Source organism: Styela clava, chromosome 2 (assembly GCF_964204865.1).
Source record: "Styela clava chromosome 2, kaStyClav1.hap1.2, whole genome shotgun sequence".
NCBI classification, from domain to species: Eukaryota; Metazoa; Chordata; class Ascidiacea; order Stolidobranchia; family Styelidae; genus Styela; species Styela clava.
The window spans coordinates 5,162,616-5,181,229 of NC_135251.1; the positions used below are offsets into that span (position 1 = coordinate 5,162,616).

The 18,614-nt window shown below is 38.0% G+C and overlaps 1 long non-coding RNA gene across 1 annotated transcript; it reads left to right on the forward strand.

The window, feature by feature from the left end:
• Window positions 1-668: 668 nt before the first annotated feature.
• Window positions 669-2,826, forward strand: LOC144432413 (uncharacterized). Its single transcript, XR_013480603.1, has 3 exons — window positions 669-795; window positions 1,417-1,590; window positions 2,565-2,826. It is a non-coding gene; the product is annotated as an uncharacterized LOC144432413 (long non-coding RNA).
• Window positions 2,827-18,614: the final 15,788 nt, after the last annotated feature.

The following is an 18,614-nucleotide window of genomic DNA, read 5'->3' on the forward strand; positions in this document are numbered from 1 at the left end:
TTACAAGGTATTCGAAAATGCCCAGCCCTACATTGAACCGGTTCTTCCCGACTTATAGAGTTGCTCCACGGCTTCGGTCACTCGGCATCCCATTCTGTTGTGCTAGCTAGAGCATGACACTGCATTGACCGAATTGCAACTGCAAAAACACACGATTGTTCCCGATGGGTTTCTACCGCGCATTCCGTCAACAATTGTTTGGGACAATAATGATTTCAATGAGGAGACAAAATCTGGAGAAGGAACGACACATATTACAAATGGAATTTTATTACATACAGTACTCGAAAAAAGCGTTGCTATTGCTGATGAACTTGACTTACACTCTGTTGTGGTGCTATTTGATTAGGCCATATACGCTAAAGCCCAGGAAAAACGTTGGAGCAATCCACTTTTCTACAAAAGATTTGTTTTGCGACTTAGAGAGTTCCATACATGCATGTCATTTCTTTCAGAAATTGGAAAACGATACGAAAGCTCTGGTTGTCGGCGAAAAAAGTTTCTTTTCAGTTGATTATATTTTGAACGCTGTTCTTCCTTGTGTTCGACTGTCTAATTTTTATCGATAATTGCTTTTCTGTTTTGACGCGAGTTTCGCGGGCTTTACTGCATCTGACGTGTCACGCGTGGCTGTTGCATCTCGACTTTACGCGTCGTCGCAGGTCGTTCTTGTTTAGGGTTTAGTGGTGTGGTTTCGCATTATCTGTTTCAATGACTTAGCGTGTGGGTGGCATTTGGTCTCGTTAGGTAGAACTGAGTTTCTTGTCAACTTGGGGCTTTGGAGCGTTATCATATGTAAGTTTATTTTCTATTAACTTCTGGTTATGCATTTCTTTCCGCCCTCATCTTGTCATTGTTTATTGATTATTTTATTTACAGTCAACCGTTTTACAATAAACGCGTATGACATGGAACATCTGTGTACCTAAATCTGACGCTGGTGTATCCGATATATTATTAGAATCCCGTGTTGTTGCTCCAGGATCCATTAATAGTAATATGCATGGTCGCCATTACAATAGACCAGGGATGGCGAACCTTTTTCATGGAATGGGTCAAAAATTATATTTTTATCGCGCAACAGAAGAGAGTGGGTCACAGTTACTTAATCATTTATCACACACCACAGTTACTACCAAGTGCAGGGCCAACTTCTGGTATCAGGAGCAGCTTGGTGTGACTTTGCAGTCCGCACAAAAAATGATATTGCAATCACCAGGGTCACACCGGACATGGCATGCATGCGAAGCATCCTCCATAAAGTAACATCATTTTATCACCAATGGATTGTAAAATATTCTGCATGAAGTCCCAAGTCTTCAATATTAATTTTCCCTCTTTATTCATCATTTTTACAGTTAGCAAATATGACACATTCTTAGATTTGCATGTAATCGGAAACTCTTTGTCATGCAGATGTTTATCGATGTTGAAACCTGGTCTATCCCATCCTACAGCAACCGGATCACATTGTGCAATCTGGCAACCCGGCTTGGGTGAGAAGTGAAACACTGTTTCATCTTGGCACCAGGATGGCGCGATGACGTAGACTAAGATGAAAATTATTGAGATTTTCATCAACATAGAACGGTAAAGTGAATTTGATTCATATACCCTCATTTACAATATTGAGAAACAATAACACATTTAGAATAAATGAAATATGTGAAGTATTCAATCGCATATATTAGTTAATATTTAAAACAAATATCCTAATTTTCGAGGCGCACTTAGCAAATCGGGTCCTACGATCAGAATATTCATTGTTATGCAAACTCGACAATTGAACCGTGTTTCCCCGAAAATAAGAACAAGCCTTAATTGTAAAAATGATTAAAATATAAGCGCCCCCTCGAAAATAGACTTAGTCTGAAGCGCAATTTTTTTTTTGACTTAGTCCCGTGGCTCTCGAAGTGCGTCGTTATTCGTGAACCTTTCAACCAACCCATATCTTCTACTTTTACTAAAAAAAGTAAGATCGAATCGATCTTACCTGTGTTGGTGTTATAACAAAGAGGTTTATTTCTGAAAATCCGGTTTTCTGTAGATAAAGATTATTTTTCCTCGGTTCAAAAAGCGTTCCGAACTCCCATCCCCTCTGCGATATTTTATTTGTATAAAGCAGGCTTTTCTACCATGGTCCATTAAATATGATTTCACTGAATGTCGTTAGGTTTTGTTTGTTCGTTTATATTAAACTTATTGCAATAAAGGTCTTTTATTGAAATCAATACGTATTTTCATATTTCGTTATTCTCTACATTCCTCACAAATAAGCCCTAGTATTATTTTCGATAAATTTTAAATATTTGTTTTTGGAATCAAGAGTCTGAAAAAGTACAACAGATAGAGTTCTTTGTGTAAAATTGGTGTTCTCTTTGCGGTCCCTGAAATTCGTTTCGCGGCCCCTAGTTTGGGAAGCCCTGCTCTGGAAGACCTTTACGATTTTTTTGAATGGTTCCAGTTATATGCATTCCCTCTTCTGAAAGCTTCACCGCCACTGTGATATCCAAGTCCCTTAAGTTTGAGTTGCCAGCTGATCCACCAAATGTTTTACAATTCAGGTAGTAAACTTCTCTCCAGGCCTTGGTAATGCATCAGCTGTTGACTGCCCGAAATACGGTTCGAAGCAGGAGATGTAGCCAGTCTCACAGTCCGATAGCACGTAGACTCGCATGCCTCATTTGGTGGACTTTTGAGGATTGTAAGTTTTGAAAATTATTCGTCCCTTATATCGCACTGTGCTTTCTTCAACTGCAACCTTTCTTCTCGGAGTAAACAATTCAAGGCATATCTTTTGAAGATAGTTCACGAAGTGATGTACTCTTCCTCCTCTGGCGATTGGAGCAGTTGCGGGTTCATGCGACTTCATGTGAAACATCTAGTGGATTTGCAGAAAAACGTCGCCAGGAAAAAATGGACAATCAATTCCGACTAAAAAAAAAATTACGTCTGGCTTGTCATTCATTGCCAAATTCATAATAACACCTAAATAGGCCTTCATCTCAACAAGAGTTACATCCTTTCTTTCAAACCAGACAGAATTGTTTGAAAAGGCCTTCCCGCTGAGTTTTATACCTGCATATGCATTAGTTGCAGTCATCAATTCCATTAGCAGCTCGTCAGTAAAAAAATGTTGGAGTGCTTCTAACTCTGATTCAGGTTGGAATGGAAAATGCACTCCTAAATTTTGAACTGTAAATGGACGACGAGGAACGTCAAAACACTGAATATGAATTCTACTGCCCTAACTAGCAGATGGTAATGCATTTACATCTACCGTATGCATTGCATCTATGAATGAGGAATGTTTTCTGTTTCAACCAACTAGTATTGCATCATCTGATATATCAATAAAACCACCTGATGAAACAATACCAAAACAAACAGTGCCGAAATTTTACTACTTATCAGCAGTATGTTGTCTGAAGAAATGAATGCCCTATGATGAGGACATGAAAAGCAAATTAAAATTGAAAGTGTATACTTCTAGAGCATATCCCGTGAGTGAAGTAGTGTGCAACTTGAACCTTTCAGTTACACTATCATCTTTTTATTACCTCTGGGCGGTACCACCCAAGAAGTCTGTATCTGCAGTGCTCTTTTAGAGAACGCTGCATGTGGTAACCCATGTCCAGGAAGGAGACATTCTTACGCTGGGGCCAAACTAACAAATCCTTCTCATATACTGTTAGAGCAAGAGACATACTAGAATATGGAATCCACTCCATTTCATAATTAGGCATCGTAAATTCAATATTCGGAATTGGCATTTTGCAGCCTGCTGTCGAGGCCACCACAAAAGGTGTGGCAGCAGCCTGGCAAAAAATTGACTGAGATGACATTGATCTGGTCTATATTTATGCAGAAACTCACCATCACAACACTGCTTACTTTGAAATAACTTCTAGTAATGGCTCTTCAGGTCGTGCAACTGGACAAATCGGATGTGGCGTACCAATAAGCAATAACCGCATTGTCATTCCAAAAACTGCTGCAGTATGGGTCAAGCCCAGTTACTTTGTCGCCAGTTATAAGCCTGCCTTCAAGATGTAGTGCCGTTGAAAGATCATCTTTTTGCACAATGATCACGCTCAATGCTGTTCCAAACCTGAGCATTTTGCTATATGGAAAAGAAATATTAGCATCAGCACGTGACCTCATCTTAGTCAAAACTTTCGAGACGATGTTATTCAAAATTTAAAGGGCGAGAGTAATGTCGATTTTTTATACTAGCTTTGGTCGGTTATAAATATATAAACATATTAGTTTGTCATCAAACTGTCTAACTCAGAACTAAATATTTTTGCTAGATCAACCACTTTGCAAATATGTCAGGCCAAACGACATCACCAAACATTTCCATCGTCACCCGCCCCCAGCCATAGAAACTACACATCCGTGGCGCGAGCAGGAAGGCTATCGTGCGATTAAATTCTGGAGGGTCTCATGGTCGCACAGACCAACTTATTGAAACTATTAACAATTGTTGTTGCACATTACACATGACCTCCACAAAAACGGTTTCTTTTGTCATATTGGTCACATGACTACCATCACATTTGAAGCTTCCTCGCCGACTTATTTATTAGTCCGCATGTGAGTACAAAAGTTATGAGGAAAAAATTTTTATGACTTGAAGAAAAACTTCTTTTCTTCCTTAACTGCACCGAATGGAAAATATATTTTGAAGGAGGATATTCTCACTTCTCCGCTAATGGTTGCATATACTATTTCTGGTCTACGAAGAGTCGAGTTTCATTTCAACGAGATCCATTTGCTCTGGAAAAAAGAAATCGTTAAACAACTGTATGGTGCAGTGTAAATGGATATATTTGATATGCAGCATGGGTTCAGAACATTGGGGTTCAATGCTCCCTTTAAATATTAATAGAATTAATAATTGCAAAATCGGCAACGAAGTGTTTTTCTACAGTTTCATTTCGTCAGAATGGCTAATTGTTCTTATCACTGCGACGGCGGCATCTATATTCCTGCTCTCTTTTTTTACAAGTTTTGATTTTTGCGTGTCGGCGAACATCAGAGTATTATATTTCTGATATTTATGTGTTCACATAGATCAGGGGTTCTCAAACTTTTGGTATTGCGGAGCCCTTGGAAAGGTTGACCATTATTCACGGAGCCTCAAAATATATGTTAAAATTGTTACTTTCCAATTAATATTCCTGAGTAAGTTAAAAGTACTTTACTTAATTTGAATGCATCACCTTTTTAATAGGGTTAATACAAGTCATAAATGAATCTAAATTTCAAAGATAAATTATATATACTAAAGCTATAAATTTGACACTTGACAAACATATTAATAAATTAGGGGTCGAATCTTTTCCCTTTTGACATTTTTGGAAGACTTAAAAGGCCGCTAAAAACGCGCGCGATTGCATTTTGTTACAATCGCCGATTGTTTTCGTCAGTATGGCGTGTTTTAAACCTTAAACATCTTTACGCCGATGTTTATTCTTCCTAAATCAAAAATTTCCATTGACGTATACGTGTATTGTTCCACAATGACAACGATAATTGCTTTTTTGTTCTCGTTGGGAATTATGAGTTCAATGTAAAAAAAACATGTTATCATATTATAGTCATCGGCGACGAAATACTAAAAATAATATTTAATAAAGAGGTATATCCGCAACTCGAATTTCTTGATTGGAAAGCGGCATTCTAAAATATTAAAACTAAAACTTAAATGGGAGATAACACTATAAGTGTTGTTTCAGCAGACTTTATAGACATTGTGAATCACAAAATTTAGTTTTATGTTAGGTTTACTTTGGTTATTCATCATACTAACTGCGAAATCGAAACACAGTCAATTGTTCACGCGTTGTACCTTTTAGCCGCATGCAATAAAATAAATTACAATCGTTCATATTTTGCCCAGACCTTGGGTATTTTATGTTATTTTAGAATTGTATTCTTTCATTTTAGTAATCCTAATAGTAATCTCGAATCAAACGTGAGTGACGATGAGCACAATTAGAATTATTACGACAAGACACTTTAAATGTAATTTAAATGAAGAATGTTGCGTAGAAATTTCCAATTCCAATTTTGATCCCCTTCCTCTTAAGAATCCTGGCTGTGCTCCTACTTATAAATATTGTCATTTTTTAATTCCGCCTTTTTGCCATATTTCGAGGCTATATTGTTGTCCAGTTTTATCAAAGCTGTTATTGCTTCTTTGAACAGTTACAAAATTAGCCAAGCCAGTATTTTGAAAAGCAACCGAATAGCTCGTGGAGCTCCTGGGTTTCTCTCGCGGAGCCCTGGGGCTCCGTACGGAGCACTTTGAGAACCTATGACATAGATGACAGCACTGAGAGCTGTTAAGGACTGATTTCAAAACCCAAACCAATTTTTATTTTGTGGGGTTGGCTCTGATCTTGCTTATCACCGTTTGTAAATATACCGCCCCAATTTTAAGGGAACAATTTACCTTATAACACCGAGATGTAGATATTTATTAATTAGGACGATAATTGAAGGGCTTGGCTTTTGTTTTCTCATTATTTAAGATGCTTCCAGTAGCATCAATTTACACTGCATCAATCTTACCAGTGTTACCATATTGATAAGCAATCCGCGGTGACGATTCACTGTGTAGCAGTACAGAAGGCGTTATGATATCTTTCGCAATGTCCCCTGAATTTTCAGATTAATACTTTTGTGAGACGAGTGTTGTTTCACGTGTATTTCTATCAAATTTGCAAATTCATTAGCGATATTGGGAACATATTTGTTTGTTCGTGTGAAATTAGTATAAAAATCATCAAAAACTGTAAAACGATGCTTATGCTGCAGACGCGGTCCATATTGAATGGTCGAAAGGTCCGCCAGTTGAGTAGCCCTGATATAGGGAAATAGCTAGATGATGATGAAAAGATATGGTTTCAAACTCTGCATCAGTGAAAGCCAGTTCGATACGATAATCTTAGTCCGCATTGTCGTTGGCTTGTTTTGTAATAATATGTCTTCTAAGAGAGACTGGTCTGTCTACTAAACTCAATAGACAAAATGAGGTCGCAAATCATGGAATGTATTTTACGTGTTTATGGCGAGAATAATGTCGGCAAAATAGTGGGATTTCTTCCGTTTACGCCCACCCCTCAATATAGGAAGGAATGATATCCAGGCTTCCGTCGTTCATTCGTTTAAATTTACGTTTGCAGTCACATCACAGCCTTTCAGTGTCGTTCTTATGAACTCTTGTGGCAAACACAGGTCGACGTGAATGTTTTATCGTTCGGTGGGTGTAATTCTGTGGGAGATTCTTTTTCGACGTACCTGAAAAAAAAAATGAATATATATATTTTTTAATTGAGTAATTAAACATTGAATGCACTATTCGCAATTCTATTGTAATTCGGTGCTTTCCAGTGTGTCAAACCTATACCTGGAAGAGCATTTCGGATGGTAATATTTCAAACATGACGTGCAGTCGATCACGGTCTGATTTTCATTTTTAGACAATCGGCAGTTGCAAAAACAAATCTGAATCTACAATTTCTTCGCTGCGGGTACAACGCGTTCATAGCTAACGTTGAATACTGACGACAGGTTTTTAGAAACTAGACCGTCGCAAATTTTCTTCCTGAGATTTTATATGCTCTAGTCTTGCTTCGTTACATAGCGCTATGTAATAATTAATAGGAATGAACCATAACGTGCACCTAAACTTTGTTGCTGAACAAAGATGACAAAATTAGTATTTAGCGCGGTGTTTATAACATCCGCAGTAAACCAGTCTCTTCTGTACTAGTTGCAGAATTCTTTATTTTATAATCGACGTCAAATAAATTGAGACGAACCCAGCTATCGTTTCAGCGCGAATAGGCGTTGCATATAAAATTAACTTATTTCTTACTGTCAGCTTCCAGTTGTGATCTCGGCTGAACGTGTCTTGTTTTTCGCATCAGCGATCCGCGCAGACTTTTTTCTGTGATGACGAGATCACACAGGAAAATGTTGAATGAAAATTAGCACTAGTGGCTTTTACGTACGGTGACGGTAGCCGACTTTGTAATATTGGAAAGTCTGTGCAAAATTTATTGAATAAATATTAATAAACTACAATGCCTTCAATACGCAAAGTTTTTAATTAAGTCCAGAATAAAGACAGCAAATAATTGAGAGATAATTATTCGGAAAACAAACTTGTATCCAAAAATTTAAATTCAAAGTTTTCGGTGGTAACAGTGCTACCATTACTATCCTTCAAATCCAGCTTTGTCGAGGAATATTTTGCATTTTGATCATTACGCTTTTGCTGCTGGATGCAGGAGTAACCACAAAGCGCTTTTTTTCACAAGAGGAAAATGTTGAATGAAAATTAGCACTAGTGGCTTTTACGTACGGTGACGGTAGCCGACTTTGTAATATTGGAAAGTCTGTGCAAAATTTTGCTGCTGGATGCAGGAGTAACCACAAAGCGCTTTTTTTCACAAGAGGAAAATGTTGAATGAAAATTAGCACTAGTGGCTTTAACGTACGGTGACGGTAGCCGACTTTGTAATATTGGAAAGTATGTGCAAAATTTATTGAATAAATATTAATAAACTACAATGCCTTCAATACGCAAAGTTTTTAATTAAGTCCAGAATAAAGACAGCAAATAATTGAGAGATAATTATTCGGAAAACAAACTTGTATCCAAAAATTTAAATTCAAAGTTTCGGTGGTAACAGTGCTACCATTACTATCCTTCAAATCCAGCTTTGTCGAGGAATATTTTGCATTTTGATCATTACGCTTTTGCTGCTGGATGCAGGAGTAACCACAAAGCGCTTTTTTTCACAAGAGGAAAATGACAAAGTTAGCATACAAAGCAATAACTAAAAGCTCATTCGCCCCCGTGGACCCCTAAGGGGTACGCAGAACCCAGTTTGAGAATTTCTCATCTTTGTGCTTCCATGGGCATTTGATTTCTATAACACCTGGCTGATAGTAGAAGCGTTAGTATTTATACACCATCTGGTGAACAACCAAGATAGCCATTCGGAAAGAAAACCAGCATCACTGGATGTACAGTATTTCCATTAATTTCCTTGTAGGCTTGAATCTCAGTTTCTTCATGCATTTGCTCTTACAGGATGCATTTGCTCTCGCCAGTATCTGGCGTTGAATGAGGCTCAGATCCCATTATCCACATTGAAGGGCAGTGATATTCGAGTGAAAGTAAGTTTTGCGAAAAAAAATATTTTTGTAGGAATCGTTTGGTTTGCGCGATAGTGCCGAATATGAGCTGTCGCTATGTGAAAATATTCCTGACAGAGGCTTCAGCTTTACTTTGTCTCCCTTCTTAGTATGTGCGATTCACGAGATTGGGAGGTCTGTTTTTGACATCCCTTTTTTGTTCACATGATTGCTACAGCAGCCATGTGACTGCAAACCCATTTTTTTGTGGGCACTCGCAGTTTGCACTTTTGATCCCACCAGAACCATCCACCTTAACATTTACTTTGTAAGTTTTATCTATCATTGAAGCTCTTACTTACTGGCAGTTGTGACGAAATCTTTTGTTCCAAGGTCCAAAACAAAATTTGACTTAAACTTAAGTTCCCCTTTTTTTATTGAATTTAAATCTTCGCTACAAAATACCACAGTTTCTGCTAATGTAATAATTTCCCATTCCATATTTACCTTCTATGAAAAAAGGTTCTAATATAATTTAAACTCCATACACGAAGACCAAAAAACGCATCCGTAGCAAATTTTCAAATAAGCGCGGAATCGTTGCCACGGGTATACTGTACAGTTACACCGTCGACCAATCAGTGGAGAATTTGGTTCACTGCCGTATAACGGCCTTTACGTTCCGACTGACTAGATTTACGCTAAAGATTTGTATTTTTGTCAATAGACTTATTATAGGCTTCCTCTTCACTACAATTCCCCTTTTTAATGTTTTACCAAGTTGTGTTTCGTAGTTACAGAATTACGACTCTATTTTATTGGCGAGTCCAACGTGTTTATAAACGGCATTTCAAACACAACACCTTCTTTTATAATTTTGACATTGTTGGGAGATACACGTGGTAGCTGGACCAACTGCTTGCTTGTTTGTTCTCTCTCTCTTCGCCCGAATGAAGCAAAATGACTTGAAACGAAAATACTTTATTACAAGATCAATCGATCGAAAGAAAGTTTAAAGCCATAAAATCCTAGCCAGCTGATAATATCATCATTCTGTAAAAGAAATAAAACGTTCGAGAAACGGCACTTTAAAAATAACCGGCATTGTTCCAAATCATGACATTCGCGGCGTGCTTTTATGCCGTTGCGGATTCTATTACCGTCGCTATCGCTTCTGATTCACTCACCAAGCCTCCAAAACCACTCTTCAATACAGAAAAGACTGAAATCCCGACTTCCGCCGTTCATTCGTTTGAATTTACGTTTGCAGTCACATTACAGCTTTCGATGTCGTTCGTATTAACTGCTTTGGCGTACACAAATTGGCGTGAATGGTTCATCATTGGATGTAATTTTGTGGGAGATTCTTACAGACTGATCTTTTGTCTGACTTCAATAACGTACCTGAAAAAAAAATGTGAATAAAATTCAATTAAGTTTTCCTTTGAAATAAGTAATTTAGCATCGAATGCACTTTCCACAATTCCATTTTCGTCCACTGTTTTCCAATGCGTCACTGGCACTGGAACAACATATTGGATGGCACCGTTTCGAACCTGAAGTGCATAAAATTTTAATTACCAATCTCATCGTCGCAGGTACACGTTTATTGCTGACGTTAAATACTGACGATAGTTTTCAGAGACTTATACCATCGCATAATTTATTCGCAAGATTTTTTTCGTCGAATAGTATATGCTCTGGTCTTGTATCGTAGAGGTTGGTCTTGTTACATAGTGCTATACAAAAACCAAACAGCGGGGATTTCAATTTTATTTGTTCCTCGCCCTGGTTGCAAAAGAGCAATCGTAAACCTGTTTAATATTTTGATTAGGTGAGCATGTATTTGACGCCGTTGCCCGGTGATTTCCATGCACAAATAAGATTTGAACAAACTTATCAGAAAGAACGTACACCTTTGGGCCAGATGGTGTTGCATGAACCGTTGTGCTCTGCGATACCGAGATGTCAGAATTAGTTGTGCGGTGTTGATAAGTTCCGCAGTCAACGCCGTAGCTTTTGACAACCAGCGCTAGTGCACGATGTCGTCCTAATTCGTATCTTTCGCCCAATAATACAGAAATGCGGCAATTGCCACAATTTCAAGCAGGTTTCTTCAAAAAGAAGAAAAACTTCAACTAACCCGCTCGGGACATCGCTAAGCATTACCATCGTTTTTCGAAGACAAGAGTCTTTCATTCATGGGGACACCACATCCATGGCAAGAGCAAGAAGGCTATGCCCTCTACAGAAATCTATTAACCGTTAGCGTGTAACTTGTGGAGTCTATCTTATTTTTCCTCTACTACATCAAATACCTCATCCATCCGACCTGCCTCAGTCGTCATGCTCGTTCCATTGCCTCCTTTTGAATTTCTAACGGATAAGCAGCTACTAAAATCCCTGATAAGTTTGTAATCTTGTCCTGATCACTCACCTGTTTTGACTTCAGTTCACGCCATCGCTCAACCCATAATCGAAAGCTAGGCTAGGCCAAAGAGCTATCCCATGTTTTTCTTCGATCCAGGGTAAAGTATCAGAGTCAGACAAAATCGGATCTGGCAACTTGATACCATCTGAAGCGATAAGGATAGTTTGATATTCCTGTCAGCTCTGCGGTGACTTTTCCACCACCAGGTTAATCGCCTGCGTTGCATACGGAAGGGCAACCAACTCAGTTTTTGTTTTTTTTGTCGTCGCAAGTCCATATATTCTCAAAAAATCTTTAAACTCTCCACATTCCACCGCATTATCTCCTACATAGTATATTGTGACATTGTTATTTTGGATAATTTCAGGTCCATCGATGTGCCGCATTCTGTAATTCTGACGCATTCGTGCGTGACCAACTGTTACCAGGCGACGAAAACTGCAGGTATACGCGTTAACCTGGGCTACTGGTTTATTGCAATATCTTTGGGTACTGCTTGACGTACCGGTGCAAGATGCCTATATATTGCATCGCTTTTGGATGCAGGAACATGGCGAATATCAATAAGGATATTTCAGGTTCCCGAATAGGAAGTGAACGGCGACAGCAGCGTGTCGCAGAAATAACTGAATGGAAGGCGTGGAATCCAACGGAGCCAAATGTTTACACTTGCGGTAAGCACTTCAGTGGTAAGTATCCATGTGTTTGCCAATATTGTTTTTTAATTTTTGAAAGTATCTGAGTTGCTGTCATGTCAAAAAATTTGCAAGAAAATAAATTTTTCAGGCAAACCAGTTAGAGATTATGCCATTAAGACCATTCCATCAATTTTTGTATATTCGGCCACCTTGAGTGAATCCAATTTAAAAAAACTTTCTAGATACAGCAGTGCAAAAGATAGAAGGGCGCATATCAATCAGTTTATTTGTCATCACAAAAACAAGTTCAAATACAGATACAAACGGATACAATGAATAAATATACAGTACAGTTCGCATAAAGAAGCGAAAAGTCATAAAATAGAACCATTTATTAGAAATCCAGAACCAGTCAATACTACAGCTTCATCTCATAGTGAGTCAAATGCAACCACCAAAGGAAATCAATTGTAGTTACTCGAGCAGGGAAATTTACGAACCAGAAAAGAGAGAGATGAAGCTTTAGACAAACTAGTTAACTTAGAAAAATTTGAGGCATAAATTTTGCAGATTAGAATAGAGAGAAATGAGGCAGTGGAAAAACTAGAAAATTTTAACATTTGCAGTTACAAAAACTTGAGCAAAAATCCAAAGAAATTCAATTACTATACTGATTTACCAGTAGAAACATTTGATGTTATGTTCAATTTCCTTTACCCCTATTTGCCATATAAATCCGTGTCATTATAAAATGAAATATATGGATCAAATGCCCATGACCCTCATGAAACTACACTTAAACGAACATTTTGATACATTAGCAGACATATTCGATTTGTCTGAATCAAATCTCGACAACGCATTCTGGCGCTGGGTTAATTTGATCGAAAACAAAATGTTGTTTCTGATTTGTTGGACCGTGAAGCAAATATTAAAACATCATAGACTGCTGTGAAATATTTATCAATAGAACGAAACGATTAATTGCCCGAGTCCAAGTATACTCTAATTACAAAAAACATTCCACAGTCAAATTTTTAATAGCTTGTACACAGAACGGTTCGATTTCTTTTCTAGTAAAAGCCTGGGGAGGGTAGGATTCAGACATTGAAATAACTAGAAAATCTGGATTTATTAGTTCTAAATATCACTCATATGTCGACCAAATTTTAGCAGACCGTGGCTTTCCACTTGAGTGGTATGGAGCTACTTGTTACTAGCTTTACTAGGGAAATAAAACAGCTATCCGCTAGAGAAGTGGAAACTACTCGCCACATAGCATCTATCAAAATTCACAGAGTTTGGATTTGTCAAGCATCGACAAAATTTTAAGAGTATGTGCCATTTTGGTCAACTTGGGAGAAAGCATTATTTACAAAGACAGCACAGAGTAAACTTAACCGGCTCGGCGGTGTGGCGCATCGTGCTAAGCGTTAGGAATACCCTCGTCACCGCATCTCTCATTACTCTTCGTGGGTTCGCCGGTTCGAATCCCATTTGGGGATGATTATGAGCAAGAGGATTGCTGGACTCCTCGCCGCCGCAGTGTGGTTCACGTAACCGCTGGTCGGTTACGGCTTCCTCCACCATAAAGTCCATGCTTCCAAAAACAAATAACTGGCTAACCTAATCGCATACCCGACCTGGACTGGTAACCGGACGTGAGGCCGTGGTTCGCCCTATGATTAAGCCGTCTTATCGACTTTCCACTCCCTTGGGAAAAATATTTAAATCCTATCCTAACTTGTGACATTGTTTATATTTCATGTTCAAACACATCAAAGTGGTGTAGCAGCTTGTAATTAGTATTTTATATTTTTTGCTTTTAATAAAAACAATTCAAAATATGACATATGATTGATAAAGCTTCTTATACTGGGAAGGGATCCGTATATATAAAAAAATGTCTTTATAAACAAATTGTAAAAAAAGAGTGCCCTGAAAGAATAAAATGATTAGATATCGTTTTTTTCTTCTACAATCCTTGCAATACCACTTCCCTTTTAAGACTTTTTTAACATTAGCAAATGGCAAATGAAACCATTTGTATTTGCAGCTTGTAGAGTCACAACCTAGAAAAAATTATCAATTATCCACTTTTCGACAATAACAGAATAATTCTGGCTTATGCTTTTTCAGTTCCGCTTCGCGTGCCTCAAGCCCCCCCGAGTTGGAATTTCACGCAATATATGGCAAACATAGAAACGTTCCAATGGCTGTAGTACCTTCTGTATGTATAGTTATTATCTTTCATAATCCGATTGAAACTGCTCCATTTTGGCGTCCAAACAACAAAATGACAAACATCAATTTCAAATACAGTACATCATGCATTTGATTTTTTTTCTGAACTTGAGTATAATATTGATACAAAATAGTCTACTCGTATGCCTCCAAACTCTTCCTGTTTTTCATGGCCTCTTTTGTGTATATTCAAGGTGTATTAATGAGATATTAATATACTCCAGGGTATTCAACCTCTGGCCATGGAGATGTTTCATCTACTCATGCATCCTGTGGTGACATATTCTTCCAAGTGACACATTTTACTGTTTTAAGTTTTTCAAAGTAGCGTTTTTTTGTAATGAAATCCAGGTGGTGAATGCTATATACAGAAGCTGACGACGTCATCCTATGGATTAATACACAACAATAAAAAGGAAATCATTTATAGTCTATATACGCCTTACGTACAGTACCGTAAGCTGTTAAAAATCTGGAAATGACATACAAAAGAAAAACTGTTACAGATCCAGGCAAACCAAAAATACTGCAGTGCTAACAGCCTGTAACATACTATCATGAAGTCTTGCACTATCAAGCTGCAGAAACAAACAAATGCCGTGCAAACATAGGCTATACCGATTAACGCTACAAAATAGATACGCTTTCAAGCACAACTGCAGGGGGCGAACGCGCGAAACAGTTCACGGCAGACGACAGTCCAGCGAGATATACCTGCAGTTTTGGGCGAGCGACTTTGTCACGTTATTATGACGTCACGCGAAATTGGAGAATTCAGTTTGACAGACAGCACCTTAACGCCACATACAATCCATAGTCTGTAACTACGGCAAAAACATCTCCAGAATTGAGAGCTCCTACCAGCACGCTTACAATGTCAGTTTGATTCCCTTTTTTCAATCTGTAAGATGATCCGATTGGTGTCTATATTTTGCTCTTTCGTCATATATAATCCAGTATCGCATCAACAATCAATTTATTGATATGCCCTTGCCTTTGTGGGTGAGCTGTGGGTTTTGTACTAGGCTAAAGATTTTTTTTTTTAATATGAATCGTTGTGATAAATCTGTAATAAAAGTAATTCACCTGTAACATGGAGCAATGTTCCAATCTCCTCCCAGTTGTTTGATTTTATATTCCCTTTCCATTATCGCCTTCATTCATCTCCTTGTGAAGTTTGGTTGCGATGTATATTGCGACTGTGGCTAAAATGAATTTCTTCTCTTTTATAAATTGTTTTGATTTAGTTTTCAGTTCTTCTACAAATTGATTTGTCTCAGGAAGTCAGTCGTTTCATACATGATTGGAATCACGTGATTCTGGGCAACTTTTGCAGCAACAAACCCAGCTCCATCGAAGCATGTCTATATACCTTCCACTGATTCGTTGCTTTTCCCGCTTTGTCGATGAAGTTTAGCAGCTGCATAGAATGCGACTATAGCATGAATGTATTTACCGCTAAAAATGAATTCTTTTCCTAGTTTCACGACGTCTTCTATTTTTTAAAATATACGATTTTATCATCTTCTCATCATTTGTGTATTTTATAATGTTTATGATATTCGCGCATAGTCTTCCAGATGCTTATAGTGAAGGCCCTCGCAACCCTTGATGCTTATTTGACAAAGAATGTTTCTCCAAACGTATCCCTGTAGTCCTGTCGCCTCATGTCATTTAAACATGGTCTAGCTTCCACCTCAATTATTAACAATTCTCAAATGACATTGTTTGCAAACTATAAGTACAGGATCAACTCATGAACTAACGATGCACGCAAACGTGATATACTTACGCAATGTTAACTCAGTTATTCCAGGTTTAGTCTCAAGACATGATGCGACCACCAACACATTCGCGAATATGGGCCGCAATCAGGACTTTGTAACTGGGATTGAACTTTGCGGAATTTTATACGAATTTCCTTTCGGCCGCACCAATCTAGCTGTAATAGACATATGTGAGATCGGGTTCGCCTCGGCAAAATATGTTTGAAGCTGCGGCCCAATCATATGTGTTTTTGCTTCTGGTGTGAACATGTAAAATCGGAATCAAATAGGATTTTCTGTTAAGGCTGTCCTCGCAGATATAGGTTGCCAGCTTTGTTCATTTTGAGCTGTATCCCCACAAGTTTGAGCGGGGTCTCAGTAACTATTGAAAGCTTTTGACCCACTTATTTGATTGGTCACTAATTATGCCTTCCCAGTCTTCGCAAACTCTTTAGCTCTCGACTCCTCTGTAGTAAATCATATAACTAAGCAAACCATCTTAGGCGTCATTGAGCAGTACTAAGTAACTTATATTTTCAACGTCATTGCGTTTTTCTGGGCGCGCTTGATAACGCTACCAGTCGCATCAAAATAAACACCGTCCGACGGTACCGTATTATTTACATTCAATGCAAATTCCCAGCATATTCCAAGATTAGTATAGTTGAAATGCTTCCCATCTACTGAAGGCAACACATTGTTTGTTTTACGATATCGGTAGGCAAGGGCTTTTAAAATACTCAAATGTTAGGAACCGCAGTTTCATGAAGACACAGGAATGAATTATTTAAATATAGCTATGACGTTACCGGTACCATTGTAATTAAATTACTCACCAAGCTTTGTTTGCCTTTCAAAGTTGGGTAGACCGGGTATTCTCTTGTTTTCTTTCTCCATTACTGGCCAAATACAAGGTTGGCATTTACTTTTGCAAGTGGCTTTTGCAAAGCTATTAGAATTCATAGATCTGTTTTTCAAAACCTTAGTAGTCCGGAGTCTTTTAGTGATCACGGTGTGAGTTAAATGAATCGGCTCTTTTCCTATTGTTAACATATAAGTATATGATAATGGAAAGCTCAAAATCTGGAACAGTAAATGCCGGTTCGATACGATAACGTCAGTCCGCAATGTTGTTGGCTTGTTTTTGTAATAATATGTCTTTTAGGAGCAATAAGAGTTTGTATCAAACCGATATTTTTCCTCCTAATGCATACGAAAAATTATTTTAAGACTTCCTAGTGCGTTGCCTATTATGTCTTCACCCGAATGAATCAAAATGACTTGAAACGAAAATACTTTAATACATGATGAATAAATCAAAAGAAAGTGTAGTGCCATAAAATCCTAGACAGCTAATAATATTATCATTCTGTAAAAGAAATAAAACGTACGCGAAACTGCGCTCAATCAAATGGCAACAAGTATTTTTCCAAATCATAACATTCGCGTGCTTTTATGCCGTGACAAAGAATCCGATTACCGTTACTATGGTAACTAATTCACTGACAAAGCTTCTTTCGAAATCGAGATTCGATTAACACACTAACCAATATTCTCTTGATTTTTCTTGAAATATAATGCCGTTAATGAAATCTCTGAACTACCCAATTCGGAGATTGGTCCAAACTCAATAGATGGAATGAAGTCTCAAATCACAAGGTGTATCTCGGATCCGTGTTTATGGCGCGAATAATGTCGGCAAAATAGTGGGATTTATCCCGCTTACGCCGCCAAAACCACTCTTCAATATAAGATGGAATGAAATCCCGACTTACACCGCTCATTCGTTTGAATTTACGTTTGCAGTCACATCACAGCTTTTTAATGTCGATCGTATGAACTGCTTTAAACGAACACAAGTCGGCGTGAATGGTTCATTCTGATCCTTTGTAAGACTTCAACGACGTACCTGAAAAAAAACTTTGAACAATATATAATTGAATTTTCTTTCGAATCAAGTATTTTACCATCAAATGCACTTTATACAATTCCATTTTTGTTCGCTGCTTTCCAATGCGTCAACTGGCACTGGAACAACATTTCGGATGGAACTGTTTCCAACATGGAGTGCATTCGATCATAAACTGATATTCAATGTACGACAGTGGCAGTTGCATAAAATCTGAATTTCCAATCTCTTCACCGCGGGTACAACACATTTTCGAAGACTATAACATCGCGTATTTTCTCCCTGAGATTTTTCTCGTCGAATAGTATACGCTCTGGTCTTGGCTATGCAAAACCTAATTGATAAATGACCACATGATACACTTGATGTTTCTTGGTTCCTAGCCTTCGTTCATAAGAAGGGAAATTGCATATTTGTCATTTTCAGTGTATTTCATATAAGTGCTATCATAAATCTGTATAGTATTT